The sequence below is a fragment of the Triticum aestivum genome, chromosome 7D, assembly GCF_018294505.1.
Source record: "Triticum aestivum cultivar Chinese Spring chromosome 7D, IWGSC CS RefSeq v2.1, whole genome shotgun sequence".
In the NCBI taxonomy this organism is placed as follows: Eukaryota; Viridiplantae; Streptophyta; class Magnoliopsida; order Poales; family Poaceae; genus Triticum; species Triticum aestivum.
The window spans coordinates 386,445,458-386,454,212 of NC_057814.1; the positions used below are offsets into that span (position 1 = coordinate 386,445,458).

At 43.0% G+C, this 8,755-nt stretch overlaps 1 pseudogene; it reads left to right on the forward strand.

Moving 5' to 3' along the window:
- Nucleotides 1–3,984: 3,984 nt before the first annotated feature.
- LOC123170015 (cilia- and flagella-associated protein 251-like) lies at nucleotides 3,985–5,010 on the forward strand (annotated as a pseudogene).
- The last annotated feature ends 3,745 nt before the right edge of the window (nucleotides 5,011–8,755 follow it).

Sequence of the window (8,755 nt, forward strand, 5' to 3'; positions counted from 1 at the left end):
ATCTTGGCCAGGATGTCACCCTTGGTAGAGTTACTGCGAGAGGTACCACTTTCTTCGACAAGTGGAATTCGCATCCTCTGTTGAAGAGCTGGCAGATTAGCAGATAGTGCTGCATCACCGACAAGTTATTGTCGGGCTTAGTGTGCAGGTGCATCGGATCAGAGGGACCTTTGTAGTACCATGCCCTCCATCCTCCTCTTTGCGGCAGCGGGGCGATCCGGCGATGGGTGAAATCGGCCCCACCATCTCGATGGTCAGGACGACAACCTTGAAACCGTGGATCCTGTACAATTCCATCCCTAGTTTGGTGTCGCTGGGCTCGACATTGCTCCAAGTATTCCCCTTCTCGATTCTCTAGGTCCGGAGGCGACAGAAGGAAGGAATTTTATCTTGCTGGTCTTTCTTGATCCAGCACCAATCTACCCTCCACTCGTTCCACTTGGTGTGCAGTTTGCTGTCAAGATAGTGCACCTTCATCCGCGTAATTCGAATCCAAGTAACACTGCCGGATAGAGCTTCGTTCTCGATCCGGGGGATGAAGAAATGCTGGAATAGGGAAAGATTGGTTGCCACCCCCAGAAAGTTTTCGCACATGTGTGTGTAAATGGACATGCAGATGATGGAATTGGGGGCAAAATCCAGCAGGTGGAATCCGTATGACTGCATGACCTCTACAAAGAAATCTGAGAAGGGTGGGCAGAGCTCACTATAGAAATACCCGGCAGAGAAGTGGAGTTCATTGCCCGCTGGGTACGCGGACCCTCAAATAACTTCTGTGGCTGGGTGGTTGTCAGTCTTGCCTGACCAGACATATGAGTATTTCTTGGTCAGATCGTCGGCCGTTAGCACCAGAGGGAAGACGACATTCTCCCGCCGCTATTTCTCCCTCTCAAGCTTCTTGTTCTCTGCCTCGGGGTCCACTGCCTTCTTCACTTTCTTTGGGGACATGGCGGTTGTGGGGTGGGGGATTGAGGAATGGCGGATTGGAGCAACGGTGAAAGGAGCAAGCGTGCTTTGTTCTTGCGCAAGGAAGAAGATGAAGGAGGCGGCTGCTAGATTGGAAGCGAAAGGGGGTAAATGAGCAACGCCTCTTGCAGTTCCCTTTTTATGGGGAGGGCGCAGAGGTTGGCTCTTTTCCGTCCTATGTGGCTACGCTTTTTAGGCCCACTACCCCTGGCAGCCGTTTCGTTCCACCTCTCCCACATCCTGTATTTAATGTGTGTCATGGGGGTTTGGTAAAAGAGAAGATTTTGACAGTTATTCCATGCCACGCATGCCTCTGCACTATTTGGACCTAGCCAAACGACACCTAGCATGTGTTTATGGCCCAGGCCTAGGGGCTCCTGTCAGTGTACTAAATTAGGGGTCCCTTAGTACCCTAGACTTGTGCACAGTCAGTTGCAGCCCTCCGGACGGCAAGCCCCTGCCGGAGGGTAGCTCGATGCAAGCTTCAACACTTGGACACCAAGACTTTGAATAGGACCTCCAGGAAGTTGATCGAGAAGTACTAAGTTAGTACTGAAGATCAAGACTTCAGTTGCCGGCAAGCCCCGCACTGGCAAGCTAAGACCCGGCAAGCTCCTTGCCGGAAACCTTCCCCCTTCTTGCTTCTCGACCGCTCCACCTCATCGACCAACTAATGGCTTGTAAAGATTAGGTGTCAAGCGGGCGAGCGACTTGGGGAGGATCATCAAGACACGTGTTAGCACATCACATGCAGATAAACTTTATTGACACCCGTCTAGTGGACGTGTCAAGGAGATAGGTTCATGCACGTCCATGACACAGAAGGAGAGACGCCTTTTGCCAAAGGATTGCTATTAGTTCACGGTGCATTAAATTCCCTTGTCCTAGTCCATCAGGATTAGGTTGGATAGCATCAAGACCACTATTCACATAGAGGTAATGACCATATTGCCACTGTGGTAACCCCTTTTGTCTATAAAAGGAGGCCCATGGCTACCTTGGCACGGGTCGACACCCTACTCACGTTTACACAGTACTTGCACCTTGCTCACGTTTTTTCAGCAAGCCGCGCTTGTAACTTGAGCCCCAAGTCAAACCACCTAAAGATAGGAGTAGGGTTTTACACCTCCATGGCGGCCCGAACCTGAGAAATCATCGCGTGTGAACTGATGGATTTGCTCTCTATGCTCGTCGATCACCCTAGCCGAACTGCAAAGGGGCCACGCCGGTCCCATATATCATCGTACCCTAAGACCTTTTGCTGATTATTTCATAGTTCATCATCCGAACACAATAAAATTTACAAAAATACTGCCACACATGGCTGCCCCAAGGCAAGTAAAAAAGGAAAATTGCAGGGAGATGAGCCTTATGCATCACAAAACCTACTAATAGACCGCCAACCAAATGGTTGAACAAATCTCGAGAGACCATCTCCCATCGGTTGCACCCAACCCAAGAAGATATGGCTGGAAGGCACATGTCGCCCCCTCCGAGGTGGCTAGCAGGACAATATGCGTCATGAGCAGCTGAAAGCACATTTTCTCCCTTGATGGTTTGGTAATTCATGTCAACATACATATTGTTGGACTAATGTTTCCCTTGAGTATATTTCAGGAAGAGTTCAGGTAAGTACATGGATGGAGATGTGGACCCCTCAATATGCAATGGATAGACATTGTCAAAGCTTCAAGACTCTACATTTTTGGTTAAGTGATCCAAGATCACATTGTGTTAATAGGAAAGCCAATATTATTAATAGGGGATGGGATTTTGATCATGGACTAACTGCTCAAGTGCTTAGAGATATTGCTCCATGATACGTCTCCATCGCATCTATAATTTTTTATTGTTTCATGCCAATATTATACAACTTTCAGGCCTCCTTTGGTTTAGAGGAATCTTGTAGGAATTTCATAGGATAGGATTTCTATAGGAAAAAATTCCTTTAGAGCCCTTTGGCTTGTAGGAATAGAATCCTATTCCTATGAAGGAATTCTTCCTATCCTCCACATTTCATGGGAAAATAAACATTAGCCTAGACTTAATGGAAAAAAATCCTATGATGTGAATCAAATGGCATCTCCTTTCCTATTCCTACTCATAGGATTTGAGATACATGTCATCTCATTTCCTATGACTTTCCTAATCCTACGATTTTCCTACCCTATGAACCAAAGAAGGCCTCACATATTTTTGGCAACATTTTATATGATTTATTGGACTAACATATTGATCCAGTGCCTAGTGGCGGTTCTTATTTGTTGCATGTTTTTTGTTTCGCGGAATATCCATATAAACCGAAGTCCAAACACGGTAAAAATTTATGAAGAATTATTTTGGAATATATGTGATTTTTGGGAGGTAAAAAATTTTGTTTCGCGGAATATCCATATAAACCGAAGTCCAAACCGGTTCCTATGATGTGAATCACATGTTTTTTGTTTCGCGGAATATCCAGTGCCTAGTGCCGGTAAAAAAAATTTGCAAACGGGGGCCCACAGCTCCCAAGATACACCAGGGCGCGCCCCAGGCCCCAGGCGCGCCCAGGTGTCCTGTTCCCTCCTCGTAAGTCGGTTGGATCTCTACTTCGAGACAAAGGAAGCTTATATCCAAAAAATCGCGTCAAAATCTCAGCGCAATCGGAGTTACGGATCTCCGGGAATATAATAAACGATAAAAGGTGCAGAAAATAGGAACGCGAAACAGAAGAGAACAGAGATGGGGATCCAGTCTAGGAGGGGCTCCTGCCCCTCAGCCACCATGGCAGCCATGGACCAGAGGGGGAACTCTCCTCCCGTCTAGGGGGAAGCCAAGGAAGAAGAAGAAGAAGAAGAAGGAGAAGAAGAAGAAGGAGAAGAAGAAGAAGCAGGAGAAGAAGAAGGAGGAGAAGAAGAAGGAGGAGAAGAAGAAGGAGAAGAAGGAGAAGAAGGAGAAGAAGAAGAAGGAGAAGAAGAAGAAGGAGAAGAAGAAGAAGGAGAAGAAGAAGAAGGAGAAGAAGAAGAAGGAGAAGAAGAAGAAGGAGAAGAAGAAGAAGGAGAAGAAGAAGAAGAAGAAGAAGAAGAAGAAGAAGAAGAAGAAGAAGAAGAAGAAGAAGAAGAAGAAGAAGAAGAAGAAGAAGAAGAAGAAGAAGAAGAAGAAGAAAGAAGAAGAAGAAGAAGAAGAAGAAGAAGAAGAAGAAGAAGAAGAAGAAGAAGAAGAAGAAGAAGAAGAAGAAGAAGAAGAAGAAGAAGAAGAAGAAGGAGAAGGAGGAGAAGGAGAAGGAGGAGAAGGAGAAGGAGGAGAAGAAGAAGAAGGAGAAGAAGGAGAAGAAGAAGAAGAAGAAGAAGAAGAAGAGAAGAAGAGAAGAAGAAGAAGAAGAAGAAGAAGAAGAAGAAGAAGAAGAAGAAGAAGAAGAAGAAGAAGAAGAAGAAGAGAAGAAGAAGAAGAGAAGAAGAAGAAGAAGAAGAAGAAGAAGAAGAAGAAGAAGAAGAAGAAGAAGAAGGAGAAGAAGGAGAAGGAGGAGAAGGAGAAGAAGGAGAAGGAGGAGAAGGAGAAGGAGAAGGAGAAGGAGAAGAAGGAGAAGGAGAAGGAGAAGAAGGAGAAGGAGAAGGAGAAGAAGGAGAAGCAGAAGGAGAAGAAGGAGAAGCAGAAGGAGGAGAAGCAGAAGAAGCAGAAGGAGAAGAAGAAGAAGGAGAAGAAGAAGAAGAAGAAGAAGAAGAAGAAGAAGAAGAAGAAGAAGAAGAAGAAGAAGAAGAAGAAGAAGAAGAAGAAGAAGAAGAAGAAGAAGAAGAAGAAGAAGAAGAAGAAGAAGAAGAAGAAGAAGAAGAAGAAGAAGAAGGAGAAGAAGAAGAAGAAGGAGAAGAAGAAGAAGAAGAAGAAGAAGAAGAAGAAGAAGAAGAAGAAGAAGAAGAAGAAGAAGGAGAAGGAGAAGAAGGAGAAGAAGAAGAAGGAGAAGAACAAGGAGAAGAAGAAGAAGAAGAAGAAGAAGAAGAAGGAGAAGAAGAAGAAGAAGAAGAAGAAGAAGAAGAAGAAGAAGAAGAAGAAGAAGAAGAAGAAGAAGAAGAAAGAGGGGGGCTCTCTCCTCCTGTCTCCCGGTGGCGCCGAAACGCCGCCGGGGCAATCATCGTGTGACGGTGATCTACTCCAACAACTCTGTCATCTTCACGAACATCTTCATCACCTTCCCCCATCTATATTAAGCGGTCCACACCCCCGCAACCCGCTCTACCCTCTACTTGAACATGGTGCTTTATGTTCATATTACTATATAATGATATGTTGCCATCCTATGATGTCTGAGTAGATTTTTGTTGTCCTACTGGTAATTGGTGAATTGCTATGGTTGGTTCAATTTGCTTCTGGTTGTGTTGTTGTCCTTTGGTGCCCATCATATGAGCACGCATGTGGATTGATACGTCTCTGTCGTATCTACTTTTCCAAACTCTTTTGCCCTTGTTTTGGACTCTAACTTGCATGATTTGAATGGAACTAACCCGGACTGACGCTGTTTTCAGCAGAATTGCCATGGTGTTATTTTTGTGCAGAATAAAAAGTTATCGGAATGACCTGAAACTTCATGGATATAAGTTTTGGAATTAATAAAAAATATTGGCGAAAGAATCAAGTGAAGGAGGCCCACACCCTGGCCACAAGTGTAGGGGCGCGCCTCCCGACCTTGTGGGCCCCCTGGACCTCCACCGACCTCAACTCCACCTCCATATATTCTCTTTTGGGGAGAAAAAATGAGAGAGAAGGATTCATCGCGTTTTACGATACGAAGCCGCCGCCAAGCCCTGTTCTTCCTCGGGAGGGCAGATCTGGAGTCCATTTTGGGCTCCAGAGAGGGGAATCTGTTGCCATCGTCATCATCAACCATCCTCCATCACCCATTTCATTATGCTCACCGCCGTGCGTGAGGAATCCCATCGTAGGCTTGCTGGACCGTGATGGGTTGGATGAGATTTACCATGTAATCGAGTTAGTTTTGTTAGGGTTTGATCCCTAGTATCCACTATGTTCTAAGATTGATGTTGCTATGACTTTGCTATGCCTAATGCTTGTCACTAGGGCCCGAGTGCCATGATTTCAGATCCGAACCTATTATGTTTTCAGGAATATATTTGTGTTCTTGATCCTATCTTGCAAGTTATAGTCACCTACTACGTGTTATGATCCGTCAGCCCCGGAGTGACAATACTCGGGACACTTCCCGGTGATGACTGTAGTTTGAGGAGTTCATGTATTCACTAAGTGCTAATGCTTTGGTCTGGTAATCCATTAAAAGGAGGCCTTAATATCCCTTAGTTTCCAATAGGACCCCGCTGCCACGGGAGGATAGGACAAAATATGTCATGCAAGTTCTTTTCCATAAGCACGTATGACTATATTCGGAATACATGCCTACATTATATTGATGAATTGGAGCTAGTTCTGTGTCACACTATGTTATAACTGTTGCATGATGAATGCCATCCGACATAATTATCCACCATTGATCCATTGCCTACAAGCTCGTTTCATATTGATGTTTGCTAAGTTACTTTTCCGTTGCCACTGTTACGATTACTACAAAACTGCTACTGTAACTTTTGCCACTGTTACCGTTACTTCCATACTACTTTGCTACTAAATATTTTGTTGCAGATATTAAGTCTTTCAGGTGTGGTTGAATTGACAACTCAGCCGCTAATACTTGAGAATATTCTTTGGCTCCCCTTGTGTCGAATCAATAAATTTGGGTTGAATACTCTACCCTCAAAAACTGTTCCGGTCCCTATACTTGTGGGTTATCAAGACCTTTTTCTGGCGCCGTTGCCGGGGAGCACAACTCTATTCTTTGAGTAACTTGGGATTTATATCTGTTGATCACTATGAGGAATCTGAAAGACAACAAAACCAAGATATATCCCTCAACTACGAGGGGAGGTAAGGAACTACCATCTAGCTCTGCACTTGATTCTCCTTTTGTTTTGAGTAAACTTGCGACACCTACACCTGCTGTTGATTCCGATATGTCGCATGTTATTGATGATGCCACTTCTGCTATGCATGATTCTTATGATGGTACCACTTCTATGCTTGATAATACTGTGGCACTAGGTGAATTTCTTGATGAACAACTCGCTAGGGTTAGAGAGAATGAAATTACTGAAACTGATGATATTATTGAAACTGAAGATTATGATTCTCCCCCTAGATTTGAATTGCCTGTTGTACCTGAGGGTTATGTTATGGATGAAGAAACTGCTAGAGACTTCTTTGCTTGCAATGATAAGGAAGATCTTAAGAAATTGTTAGCTAAACTGAAAGAAAAATCTCTGAATGCTAGAATGAAATATGATCCCAATTTTGCTACTTCACCTATCTTTATTACTGATAAGGATTATGAATTCTCTGTCGATCCTGAGTTAATTACTTTGGTTGAATCTGATCCTTTCTATGGTTATAAATCTGAAACTGTAGTGGCACATCTTACTAAGTTGAATGATATGGCCACCCTATTTTCTGATGAGGAAAAAATTCGCTATTACTATATTCTCAAATTGTTTCCTTTCTCATTAGAGGGTGATGCTGAGATATAATTTAACTCTCTTGCTCCTGGTTGTGTGCGTAGTCCCCAGGATATGATTACTACTTCTCTGAAAAATATTTCCCTGCTCATAAAAAACAAGCTGCTTTAAGGGAAATATTTAACTTTGTGAAAATTAAAGAAGAAAGTCTCCCACAAGCTTGGGGGAGGCTTCTCCAATTACTTAATGCTTTGCCTGATCATCCTCTTCAGAAAAATGAAATACTTGATATCTTTTATAATGGACTAACCGATTCTTCCAGAGACTACCTGGATAGTTGTGCTGGTTGTGTTTTCAGGGCAAGAACTGTTGAGCAAGCTGAATTGCTATTCAATAATATATTGAGTAGTGATAATGATTGGACACTTCCTGAACCAACTCCTAAGCCAACTCCGAAGAAAAGGGGTATTCTATTTCTCAGTCCTGGAGATATGCAAGAGGCAAAGAAATCTATGAAAGAAAAAGGTATTAAAGCTGAAGATGTTAAGAATTTACCACCTATTAAAGAAATACATGGTCTTGATAACCCAACACAGGTAGTAGAGGTAAACTCTCTCCATAGATTTGATGAAGGTGATATTCCTCATAATAAGTCTGCTAGTCAATGCTTGGACGAGTTTGATAATTTCATTGTTAAACAAGAAAATTTCAATGCTTATGTTAGTAGACAACTGAAACATAATGCTTACATGCTTGACCACTTGGGTGATTATATGAGTAGAACTGTTAATGATCTTAAGCTTATTAGTAAACATGCTTCCATGGTAACAACTCAAGTAGAACAAGTACTTAAGGCACACGATGATTTGCTTAATGAGTTGAATAGTAAGAACAGTGATAATGCTGTTAGGGTTATGACTAGAGGTGGTAAAATGACCCAGGAACCTTTGTATCCCGAGGGTCATCCTAAGAGAGTTGACCAAGATTCTCAGAGAATTAATATTGATGCACCTAGTCCTTCTAATAAAAACAAAAAGAAAACTGATAAGACTTTGCATGTTTCTAGTGAACCTGTTATAGATACACCTGAGAATCCCAATGATATTTCTATTTCTGATGCTGAGACACAATCTGGTGAAACATGAACCTAGTGATAATGCTGATAATGATGTTCATGTTGATGCTCAACCTAGTAATGATAATGATGTAGAGATTGAACCTGATGTTGATCTTGATAACCCACAATCAAAGAATCAACATTATGATAGGAGAGATTTTAGTGCTAGAAAACATGGTAA